Genomic DNA, 10,586 nt, shown 5'->3' on the forward strand with positions numbered 1-10,586 from the left:
AGTACATGAGGAGGTGCACATTAATAATCCTCCAGGACTGTAACATGCTCATGTTTAATTGATCTTAATAAACTAAACTAATTAACCCAAACAATGTGTAATGGGACTGCAGTTGGAACACATTCTCACCACAAACAAGCTGCACTAGAGTTTGTTTGTAACTGGACTGAGACCACCTCTTGAAGACGGTCTCGGTCCGGTTGTTTTGGTGTGCACCCCAGTGCGATTGCTGTGTTCACACCTATCCAAACAAACCACACTTCGGGGCAAACAAACTTGAGTTCAATTGAACCGAACCAAACAGTGCAGGTGTGAAAGGCCCCTTATTGTATGTTATGTATAGACTAGTCTCTATAAACAGACTCTACATTCACAAACCCCGGAGATCTGGCCTCCGGAAGAAGAGCAGAAGAGCCCTGGTTTCCGGTTGTAGGCTGTTTGTAGTCCGCGTGATATTGACCAATCATGTTTGAGCCGGCTGCAGTTGTTGCCAGGTTAAGCGCTCCGTGCAGTGAACTAACGAGGCGGAACATAATTGGCGTCACTGCAAACTCTGAATCCATCGCAGTGGTTCAGCATATTTACTTATATATAAACGGAAGTCGGAAACGGAAATTCGCCTCCTCCGCCCAAATCAAACCGGAATGGCAAAAAATCGGGGGTCTGCCCCCAGAGGCTGTATCGCCGTCTGCCAGAAGTCAGACGGCGATACAGCCGATAGGTTCCGAGAATGTATATAGACTATTTTCACTGCTTTACCTTGTTGTCAGACGGCCCTTCTTGAAGGGGAACTGAAGCCGTTATCTCAAAGCCGCCACACTCTATTGACAGTTATTTTACTTCACAGAACGAGGGAGTTGCCAGTCTACCAATGCCTCAATGAGCTATTGTGCAAACAAAAGCAGTGAAAATATTCCAAACACAGTATACACTTAGACCGATATTGATATTTTCAGGGGACTAAACCACGTTTTGCTGCTGCCCCCACAGCATGACATTACTAAGCTTCCATGCTGGTAGGTTTGGTTTATCGAACATGATGATAAAGCAATGCAGTAGGTTGGACCACCCCGTATATCTTTAAAAGTTACAGTTACAGCTGAAAATGATAACAGGAATGAACAAGTTGCCGATTTCACATGTCTCCGCAATTCAAAACATTTGCCAGTTTTGTTTTGTTTTTCACCCAGAAGTGACATTTGTGAGGACAATGTCGTGGTGATTCAGTCTACATAATGACATCTTAAGTTAGCTAATGTTAGCAAAATGTAAGCTACCTAGCTAGCTTATGTATAGCCACATCGAAAGGGGGGTAGCCTAATGTTACATCTGTGTTGCTTCCTGCTTATATCCTTGGTAACAATAAAAAGAGATAGGTTAGGTTGGTTGTTGACATCTTTTTAAAATGACATGAATAATCGTTTGCCAGAGAAGATCAAATCTAATGTCCCTTTGTTAATGTGTTCTCTGTAAGGCTACGTGCCACTCTGAAGTAACTCACATAACTTTCTACAGTAAAGAAAGACCAACATTAGGTCAACACCATGGTGTGTATTGAGTAATAAATACGAAGAGTGCTTTTCTTATCCCCAGAAGGGAAAAAGGTACACATACCCAACAGTTCAGGAGCAATGTTGACTCATAGTGCAGTCATTCGATTATACCTGATCTTTACTCATCTTATTGCAACACTTGTAGACAGTATTTCAATTCACATCAGAGATCCTCCTGAACCTCTGAGATTAGACTTCACAGTTTCAATCCTCTACTCTTTTATATTTCAAGCAAATAAGCTGAAAAATCTATACAGTGAAACCACACTCAGTCGCTCAATTGGGGTGTGTGAAATTTATTCAAATAGTTCTGCACTCCAGGATTTACTGCAGATACAGTAAATATAGACACAAACTTCTGGGAGGATGAGGTCAGTTAAAGGAGTGAACTAGGCCACGCGTATCCTCTGAGTTTGAAAGGGATTCGAATTTGAGACAGACTGAATGCTCCGCAGAGTCCAGAGGGATTGAGAGGAGGAAAAAACAGTAGCAGAGATGGGTACAGTCAGGGAGCACAATGCAGCCCATCACACTCTCCGTGTTGTTAGATTTTCCTCGTAAGACCTCATTCCAAGCGCCTTTTGATGCGGGGACATGGCTCACTCAATCATTAAAATTTCCATAAACTTGCAATTTTATGGAGGATAATAAAAAAGGTCTAATTCAGTGGGAGCAAATAGCACCTTGTGTCCTCGGGCACCCTTATCTCACAAAAAGATATCAGATTGTACACTGTGCACGCAACCAAATTATATTTTTGTTTGCCTCAAAGTGCAAAACAATCTTGCAGACATCTAACGAGTGCTTTGAAGTACTGCTTGTATGCTGGGATGAGGCCATTTCTACACTTGAGTTTAATCTTCCAGATGTGAAAAGTGCAATGCTTTCGCTGGTTGATGTTCGGGAATCCTGTTTGTCTCTTTAAGAGTCCTGTACTGGAAAACACAAATAAAGTAGCTGTCCATCTTGTAAACAAACATCCAGATGCACAGGGAAGAAATCCATCCACATGAAATAGGATGCACCATTGGGCTGGAAAGGTGGCGACACGAGGGTTAAGTAGGGTGCAGTCCCTGTCGTCACCCAGGATGGCTTGTTTTGTTCACAGAGCTTTTGCTCAGCCACGATAGCGGCGATAAGCTTGAGATTATTGTTCTGGAAATAGAAAACATACAAATACAACTTGTAACACCTCTGGCAGTCCATCAGCATAATATCATGTTTATACATTATTTATGACTCCGCTCAAAACTCCATATATCCTATTCTGCAATACCCTATTAGCGATTATACATTATTTGTCTTCACACACAAAAGATTGCATGGACTTTTTTGAACTTACAAATCCACATGTGCACGCACACACTGCCGCTCTGCAGACAAGCTTCTTTCACACCCGTTGTCAAAGTCTGAGTGCTTCTCATCTCCGTCCTCATTAGACAGCAGCATATAGCTTGGCTCCATAGCCGCTGTGGAAGGAAGCAGCCAGACTCTCTTCAAAACTCACTTGTCAATCAATCTGGGAGATATCAAGATTTCTCTGACCATGCTGTTGTCTGCAGGTTGTGCTGTGGGTCAGACTAGCTCCGTGGAATTTCATGCTGCCCCTCTTATTGTTTGTAAGTTGAAATTCACCCTATAAAAGGTGTTTTATTTTGCCTGTAGAAAACAGCCAATATTTTGTTGAGACAACATGGGTATATGAATGTGGTGAAGCGGTGCATGATGCTTGGATAATGAATATAAGCCCTGTGTGACAGAGCAAAATGATCTGGGGCATAAAGGAACATATCACTTAAAGGGCTTTGTTAGATTCATGGCAGTTCATATAGTGAGTCATCAATTTATTAGGTACACCTGTACAGTCCAATAAAATCCAATAGCACAGTCCTGCAATGAATCATATATTTGTTAATGACCTTTATTAATCACTCTATGGTCATTGCTGAGGTTAGGTTAGTGCTGCTGTTGAACTGGACTGCCGCAGATTAAGTTCCTGGTGAGTCAGTGACAACAAAAGCTGTTATGAATGGATTACTAGATGGGCCTGATGGGCACAAGCTTGACCCTCACCTGTAAAATGTCACTCTAATTTAATAGTAATAATAGTCAAAATGACTACAAAGACACAAAGAGACCAAAAAGAGACACAGAATGACCTCAAAGAAACACAAACTGACCTCAAAGAGACAAAGAATGACCTCAGAGAGACAGAATGAGCTCAAAGAGACAAAATGACCTCAAAGAGACACAAAATGCCCACAAAGAGACACAGAATGACCTTAAAGAACCACAAAACAAAACAACCTCAAAGAGACAAAACGACCTCAAAGAGACACAAAACGACCTCAAAGAGACACAAAATGACCTCAAAGAGACACAGAATTACCTCAAAGAGACACAGAATGACTTTAAAGAACCACAAAACAAAACAACCTCAAAGAGACAAAACGACCTCAAAGAGACACAAAACTACCTCAAAGAGACACAAAATGACCTCAAAGAGACACAGAATTACCTCAAAGAGACACAGAATGACTTTAAAGAACCACAAAACAAAACAACCTCAAAGAGACAAAATGACCTCAAAGAGACACAAAATGACCTCAAAGAGACACAGAATGGCCTCAAAGAGACACAAAACGACCTCAAAGAGACACAGAATGACCTCAAAGAGACACAGAATGATCTCAAAGAGACACAAGATGACCTCAAAGAACCACAAAACGACCTCAAAGTGACACAAAATGACCTCAAAGAGACACAGAATGACCTCAAAGAACCACAAAACGACCTCAAAGTGACACAAAATGACATCAATGAGACACAGAATTACCTCAAATAATCGCAAAATGACCTCAAAGTGACACAAAATGACATCAAAGAAACTCAGAATGACCTCCACGAGACACAGAATGACCTCAAAGAGACACAAGATGACCTCAAAGATATACAGAATGACCTCAAAGTTATACAGAATGACCTCAAAGAGACTAGAGATGACCTCAAAGAGACACAGAATGACCTCAAAGGGACACAAAATGACCAAAAAAATACGCAAAATGACCTCAAAGACACACAGAACGACTAAAACAATACACAAATTACCTCAAAGACAAACATAACAACTACTAAGAAAAGCAAAAGACCACTGCAAAGTCAGTGTGTGTTGCTCCTATGTAGGATTGGTGGCGGTGCCTTTTGCATCTCTGTGCCCAGGGGCCCTTTGTCTCATAATCTGCCCATATGGGCAGTGTCCATATGCACTATGACCCCACGCCTCTAGGGGGAGCATGGATTCCAACTGTCTTCTCAGCCATGACATACAGGCGGCACAAGACCAAACTAGTCCAAAAATAGCATGTGTTGTCACCTAGTGAAAAAAAAATCCCCAACATGGTCCACCACACAACATAATTTTCCGTTTTAGAAAAGGCGGTCATCAAATAAATATAAAAAACGGGAAATAATTATGGTTTTTATTAAAATTATAGATTTCTCACCTGCCACTTGGAAGACTGGGGTTTGATTCATATCCATTGCATCAGCCTGTTTGATCACCATCATTTCAGTCAGCTCTGCCCTCCGTTTTTCGACTCTGCTCTTGTTAAATTGCCTTGCGGCTCCAATCTGCTTCCTCAACTTAATTGATCTGCCATATGCTCATCATTTCTCACTGACCTGTCTGTGCTGACTTTTGGTTCCACCACTGCTGTAATTGCATGTGTTGTTCACTGTAGTCTTTGTTTTATTGTTACATTAATTCAGTTAAATGCATGTCTTGTTTTACATGTACTCTATGACTTGCCTGATTTATACGTTACATGTTTCTATATTGCACACTTTAATTTATGGTTGCTAATTCTGCTGAATGTCTGGAGCATATATCAGTGTGCATTGCCCCTTTAACAGCAATACATCACAAACCTTTTTGTTGGCTTCAGCATTCAGCACACTTAAACACTCAGCTGGCTTCTGGTTTGGTGACTAAGGCTTATTCACTTAAAGCTGCAGTTGGTAACTTTTATGAAAATAACCTTGTGTCATGTTTGCTGAAACATTCACTTATTCGTTACCCTACTCACTATGTAGGGAGTTCAATGCGAGCTCACCAGCAACATGAGAAAACACTTTTGGCCACTACTCAGGTTATTTTCTCTGCACTATTAATTACATAATTTCTGTTGCACAATTAAAACATGTCACATCAACGTCATCTGGTGGACCATCCATAAGAAATACTGACATGCATATTAGTGATACAAACATGAAATTATACTGAGCGTATTCCCCCCAAATTAATAAATAACATTTGCCGTTTGTGTTGTGTTAAGATACGCTGCTCTGCTCATATTAAAGATATTAATAATGTTATACTCCAGAAGGCAAGAGGAGATGGAGCAGCACGATTTCAGCCTGTCCTACTATTGTAAGTAACTTTCTGTTTAATCTTGGTTGTGTTAAAGTTTGTCTTACCAGTCAGTCACGAAATAATTTGGGAATTTACTGTATAACATTATGCATTATGACATTATTGCACAAATTAGAGCTAGTAGCGACCTAGCTTGCTAACATTAGCTTGCATTTTGTAGTTCTACTCTGTACAGTAACTGATAAACACTACAGAAAATTAGTTGCTGATTTATTTTTATCTCTTCAGGGACTGACGACTACACATTAAATAGACATTTTATTACATGGCAAACTGGTAGTACAAACTACAACATGTCATTATTTAAACATGTACAGCAGGTTGTAATCGAGCTCCTCTCTTTTCCCTCATCCGTCACGGTGTCCATCCCACATAGTCCGTCTGTTCCTTTTAAGCAATGCATGATGGGATATATTAGCCTACTTGGTGAGTGGCCATTAGTTGTGCACTACTTTTCCCGATGCATTGTGGGATACTTTGAGTCCACTATATAGGGTATAATGATTCTCACTACACATTCGGACAGCACTACAAAATGGCGAACTCACTGTATAGTGGACTATATGTAACAGGTTCAGTTATACTGCAGTAATATGTGTGACAAGTCAAATGTACATTTGTTGAGTAGGCTACTATAATTCCACAAAATGTAATTCAGTTGTTATTACCTGACATGCTAAAGCCTCTCTACTCAATATGTGAAATGTTTGATCCTAAGTTTTTGTACCTATACGTACACTTTTCTGGGTATATATTGGGGGTATATATAAAGAGGTGTCTCCTGCCTTACCTCTCCCCTTTTGCTGTTGTACTCCATGGGAGAGGTAAGTAAGTATGCTAACATAATCTTGTGTTGCTTAATTTGTGTAGGGGCTGGAGTTTGTATGGTTGTGTATGACAAAGGATTTTGTTTTGCCACTGTCAGGAAAGGAATAAACGGAGATCGCCTGCGAAGATATCCACAGTCTGGGCCTCTTTATATCTACACAACGCAGACAACACTAGAGTCCACTGGTTACATATGTAGTGAGTAGTGAGTGATTTCAGACACAATTACTATGTTCTAAAATAAGTACATGACACAGATAATTTGTGAAAAAAATGTCCCTCCTCCACTTCTAACTGCTTCTTCTGGCATTCACTAGAGTCGACCTTGGGGTACCTAAAACAACCAATGAGTGCTGAGAAGAGAAGTCTCTAACACAGTTCAATCAGGTCACTCACAGCTCATGAACTGCAGTCAGACTACCAAACTAGGCAGCGCTGATCAAATATAAATCAGGATTCTGTTACTGCAACATATTTTAGTGTACTGTTTAGCTGTAAAATGAGAAAGTTCATGAACCAGCACCGCCCACCGGTTGGACAAGCTTCTCATTTTATAGTTAAGAGTCCATTAAAATATGTTTCTAAAAACATCTGAGGTGAGAAATGGGCAATGCAGTAACATAATCTTGATTTATATTTAATTAGACCTGCTTAGTTTGACAGTTTGACTGCAGTTCACAAGCAGTGAGTGACATAAATGATAGATGAATCAGAGACTCATCCACTATGATTGGCTGTTTTAGTATACATGTGGTAACCCCATCCAGGCAGAGGTATGTGATTTTTTTCACAGGTTATCCATCTCATTTAGTTGTTGTAGTGACAGTTTCAGCAAATACAACAGAAGTTACTTTATGTAAAAGTTAGCAACTACAGTCCTAACATCACATGGCATGTCTACTTTCCCATGCCACAGCAGAGGGTCACACCCTCGGATCCACATCCACTCTGCATCCATTCCGTCCCTCTGACCTCTGCATCCCCATCTCACACCACAGTGCCATTCCTCTCTACTTGGAATTTTGTTCTCAGTTAACACAAACACTCCCCAGACCATCATTTTAAGAAATCTAAAGGGATGTTCATTCTGCCCTTTTAATGGTTCTGGTCAAGACCTTTCCCTCTTTGAACCTACGTACTCCACCTCCACCTGTCTCCTCTTGTTTCTTTACCCAGTACTATAATAATAAAACATAAAAGCTCTGCTGTACATTAGACGAGTGCACAGCTCATGACAAACATGCTCATGGTCACAAATAGTACAGAATTTATTTCCGTTTCCTTCACTGTGGTGCTCTCAGTATTTGAGACTTCTCCTACTTTCACGGCAACAGAGGCTTCTCCAGGTTTTTCACCTAAGTATTTGTCTTCCGTCCATTCCATTTTGTATTTACTTCTCCAGAAAATCTATTTGCAGGCTTTTAACAAGCACTCCAAGACCAAGCAAGATGTGCATTTGGGTTTTCTTTCTGCCAGAGGTATGAGGAAAAAAAAAAAAAAAAAAAGTAACAGGCACACCATCAGACCAAAACCAATTTTGCACTTAATGCAAATGGGATAAAAAGAAAGAAAGAAAAGAAAACCCACCTCCGCTTGGCAATGTAATAGAAAGGTTTAAAATCCTGTTTGTTGAAAATTAGATTTACCACCGATGGGTCAGCTCATGATAACTTATACACACAGGGCGGTTCTGACCCTTAAGATAGAGGGTGATTATTGTTTTCTAGTTAAACGCATTGAGACTTTTGGTATTGCCAACATGTCCCGGGATCAAAGAGCTCTTTAGCACTTATACTATCACTGAAATTCACTTGGAAGCGAACAATACAAATGGCTGGATCTATTCCATAGTACGCTTGGCAGGAATTTTAGAGGTCAGTGTGGATTAAATAGCTCAAAATGAAAAATCTTCTCATTTAGTTACAGTGCAGCTGAAATTGGCATTAATCTCGTCTTTGCTGAAACAAAGGACTCAGTTTCACTGAAATCCCACAGCATATGTGAAGACTCTGGAGCTAATGCAACAAATATTGCGTGGCAAAATTTACCTGGTGTCTTTACATCAGTGCATCTTCAGGGTTTTGTCACGTGTGTCTCATGCTCACTTGGTACGCCGGTTTGGGACCATCATAGCCTCTAAAACAGATAAAAACAATCAGGTTATATTTAGTTTAGCTAAAGTAATTGCGCAGGTAATAAGTATAATAGTTGCATTATGAGTAGTAGACTTACACTGTGCCTGTGATGTTTCAGTTTGTTGGGTGGTAAAAAATGAGACACAGTTCTGTGCCAGGCTGAGGCAGAGGGTACAGAAGGTGTAGCTGCAGTCTCCTGAACACAAGCCAGAGAACACGTCCACACACATCTGGCAGCAGATGTCACAGCAGTGTTCAGAGCAATATCTCCAGTCGTCACACACACACGAGCAGCCACCAGCCGGTCTGCATTCCTCCTTACTTTGCAGGCAGGAGTTGCAAGGCTTGCAAGACTGTAACCCCATGGGTCTGCCTGTTAAAAACACACACAGACACGGGGAGATGAGATATTGGAGGAAATCACTGTCTGGAAAAATGGTCTCCCTTTCAAGTCCGGAATTGGAATTGAGGATGTAGATACAAAAAAGGAGCTCTGCGGAGAGAAAGATGCTGATAATTGACTGTCAGCCTGTCCTGAGCATTGTACAAGTTCCCTGTTAACTCCAGTTAAGTCCAAAGTTCTGGCAGTATTTGCTGATGTTCTATGCAAACAAATTTGACCAACTTTTAGATATAACGATTGATGTCATACTTTGCCCCCTGAGGCCTAAATCCAGTCTGCCCCATTAACTCCCCCGTTCATGAGACAAGGAGTGAACTCAGCCTGAAGAGTAAATCTGCCCTCTGGAAAAAAAACCGTGACAACCTCAAACATCACTACCAACAGAGTTATTCTCTGTTAACACAAACCCATGCTCATAACAGCGAATAAGTAATCTTTTTTTTTTCTGTTCCTGGCATGAAATTCAACAGAGACGCTCTTTCTAAAGCCGACTTGTCATGGGGCCTTCAAAACAGAGATGGTGGAAAGCAAGGATAATGAGCTATGCAGCATGAATGAGGGGAAACTTATTTAATTCAAACAGCACTAACCACCCAAGTTTCGTTACAAAATAAAGATACTAATAGTATACCAGATGTTTGAAACCATTTGAAGCTATAAATTGCTTTTTGTTTTTTCTCAGAAACATGTTTAAGGGAGAAAACAATGTGCAGATTTATTGTAATGATTCTCATTTTACATCAAATAAAGACTGGGAGAGACGAGACGTAAAATAAGAAGAGACAGAGCACATACTTTCCACACTGAAGTCTGGTAAGAAATCCTGAACGTCCCAGTGCATGCAAAACACATACCTCAATGTCACATTGATCGCACATGATCATCATTTGCTACAACAATCAGTCTGAAGCTAGTCACATTCATGCCAGAACATATGGCTGGCAAGATGTATACAGGCCGGTGCTGCACAAGTAAAGAAACCACAGTTTGAAAAGCAATGCAGATGTACCGTCAGCTGTCCTACACATATACATATGCATTTTTTGTGCTTAAATGTGAACTGGCTCGAGTAGTGGAGGTGACATGCAGCAAGTCTTTTCTTTATTTTTCCTGCTCCATGTTCTCAAGCACCAACAACCACACCATACTAATCACCATATTCCTAGCCCCCATGACACCTTGCGTGAATTATGGGTGCAACTTCCGGTGTTGAACTGAAACCAGTGATTTCCAAT

The 10,586-nt window shown here is 40.6% G+C and overlaps 1 long non-coding RNA gene across 1 annotated transcript; it reads right to left on the minus strand.

The window, feature by feature from the left end:
• Nucleotides 1-430: 430 nt before the first annotated feature.
• LOC144458688 (uncharacterized) lies at nt 431-9,529 on the minus strand. The gene is made up of 4 exons (XR_013488069.1): nt 9,046-9,529; nt 8,862-8,949; nt 2,896-3,022; nt 431-2,708 (listed from the first exon to the last, which is right to left on the minus strand). It is a non-coding gene; the product is annotated as an uncharacterized LOC144458688 (long non-coding RNA).
• Nucleotides 9,530-10,586: the final 1,057 nt, after the last annotated feature.

This window comes from Epinephelus lanceolatus, chromosome 18 (assembly GCF_041903045.1).
Source record: "Epinephelus lanceolatus isolate andai-2023 chromosome 18, ASM4190304v1, whole genome shotgun sequence".
Classification (NCBI taxonomy): Eukaryota; Metazoa; Chordata; class Actinopteri; order Perciformes; family Serranidae; genus Epinephelus; species Epinephelus lanceolatus.